Source organism: Phycodurus eques, unplaced genomic scaffold, assembly GCF_024500275.1.
Source record: "Phycodurus eques isolate BA_2022a unplaced genomic scaffold, UOR_Pequ_1.1 contig_207, whole genome shotgun sequence".
In the NCBI taxonomy this organism is placed as follows: domain Eukaryota; kingdom Metazoa; phylum Chordata; class Actinopteri; order Syngnathiformes; family Syngnathidae; genus Phycodurus; species Phycodurus eques.
In genome coordinates, this window is record NW_026904204.1 from 1 (window position 1) to 2,500 (window position 2,500).

A 2,500-nucleotide genomic window follows, 5' to 3' on the forward strand; every position below is an offset into this window, starting at 1 on the left:
CTCATCTGAGTCCCAGAAGGGAGCTCTGATTTCCCGCATGGACCTCTGGCATTACGCTCTGACTTCCAGCATGGAGCTCGTCTCATCTGAGTCCCAGAAGGGAGCTCTGATTTCCCGCATGGACCTCTGGCATTACGCTCTGACTTCCAGCATGGAGCTCGTCTCATCTGAGTCCAGGAAGGGGAGCTCTGATGTTCCCGCATGGACCTCGGGCATTAAGCATGGGGCTCTGACTTCCAGCATGGAGCTCGTCTCATCTGAGTCCCAGAAGGGAGCTCTGACTTCCCGCATGGACCTCGGGCATTAAGCATGGAGCTCTGACTTCCAGCATGGAGCTCGTCTCATCTGAGTCCCGGAAGGGAGCTCTGATTTCCCGCATGGACCTCGGGCATTAAGCATGGGGCTTTGACTTCCAGCATGGAGCTCGTCTCATCTGAGTCCCAGAAGGGAGCTCTGACTTCCCGCATGGACCTCGGGCATTAAGCTCTGACTTCCAGCATGGAGCTCGTCTCATCTGAGTCCCAGAAGGGAGCTCTTATTTCCCGCATGGACCTCTGGCATTAAGCTCTGACTTCCAGCATGGAGCTCGTCTCATCTGAGACCCGGAAGGGAGCTCTTATTTCCCGCATGGACCTCGGGCATTAAGCATGGAGCGCTGACTTCCAGCATGGAGCTCGTCTCATCTGAGACCCGGAAGGGAGCTCTGATTTCCCGCATGGACCTCGGGCATTAAGGCTACTTTGTTACATTTTGGGATGAATGCTGGGCTTTGCTGAGACTGTGCAAGATGCTTTGCGTGAGCTCCGGATAGGCGACTTTGTGACATTTTGGGATGCGTGCTGGTACTTTGCTGGGCCTGAGTGCCGCTGCATTTTGGGATCCATGCGGGTCCGTTTTGGGACTGAGTGCCGCTGCATTTTGGAATACATGATGGTCCGTTTTGGGGTCCAGGCTGGGACTTAGTGCCGCTGCATTTTGGGATCTTTGGCTTGCATGGAGCTCGTCTCATCTGAGTCCCAGAAGGGAGCTCTGATTTCCCGCATGGACCTCGGGCATTAGGCATGGGCTCTGACTTCCAGCATGGAGCTCGTCTCATCTGAGTCCCAGGAAGGGAGCTCTGATTTCCCGCATGGACCTCGGGCATTAGGCATGGGGCTCTGACTTCCAGCATGGAGCTCGTCTCATCTGAGTCCCAGGAAGGGAGCTCTGATTTCCCGCATGGACCTCTGGCATTAAGCTATGACTTCCAGCATGGAGCTCGTCTCATCTGAGTCCCGGAAGGGAGCTCTGATTTCCCGCATGGACCTCTGGCATTACGCTCTGACTTCCAGCATGGAGCTCGTCTCATCTGAGTCCCAGAAGGGAGCTCTGATTTCCCGCATGGACCTCTGGCATTAAGCTCTGACTTCCAGCATGGAGCTCGTCTCATCTGAGTCCCAGAAGGGAGCTCTGATTTCCCGCATGGACCTCGGGCATTAAGCATGGGGCTTTGACTTCCAGCATGGAGCTCGTCTCATCTGAGTCCCAGAAGGGAGCTCTGATTTCCCGCATGGACCTCGGGCATTAAGCATGGGGCTTTGACTTCCAGCATGGAGCTCGTCTCATCTGAGTCCCAGAAGGGAGCTCTTATTTCCCGCATGGACCTCGGGCATTAAGCATGGAGCTCTGACTTCCAGCATGGAGCTCGTCTCATCTGAGTCCCAGAAGGGAGCTCTTATTTCCCGCATGGACCTCTGGCATTAAGCTCTGACTTCCAGCATGGAGCTCGTCTCATCTGAGTCCCAGAAGGGAGCTCTTATTTCCCGCATGGACCTCTGGCATTAAGCTCTGACTTCCAGCATGGAGCTCGTCTCATCTGAGTCCCAGAAGGGAGCTCTTATTTCCCGCATGGACCTCGGGCATTAAGCATGGGGCTTTGACTTCCAGCATGGAGCTCGTCTCATCTGAGTCCCGGAAGGGAGCTCTGATTTCCCGCATGGACCTCGGGCATTAAGGCTACTTTGTTACATTTTGGGATGAATGCTGGGCTTTGCTGAGACTGTGCAAGATGCTTTGCGTGAGCTCCGGATAGGCGACTTTGTGACATTTTGGGATGCGTGCTGGTACTTTGCTGGGACTGAGTGCCGCTGCATTTTGGGATCCATGCGGGTCCGTTTTGGGACTGAGTGCCGCTGCATTTTGGAATACATGATGGTCCGTTTTGGGGTCCAGGCTGGGACTTAGTGCCGCTGCATTTTGGGATCTTTGGCTTGCATGGAGCTCGTCTCATCTGAGTCCCAGAAGGGAGCTCTGATTTCCCGCATGGACCTCTGGCATTAAGCTCTGACTTCCAGCATGGAGCTCGTCTCATCTGAGTCCCAGAAGGGAGCTCTTATTTCCCGCATGGACCTCTGGCATTAAGCTCTGACTTCCAGCATGGAGCTCGTCTCATCTGAGTCCCAGAAGGGAGCTCTGATTTCCCGCATGGACCTCTGGCATTACGCTCTGACTTCCAGCATGG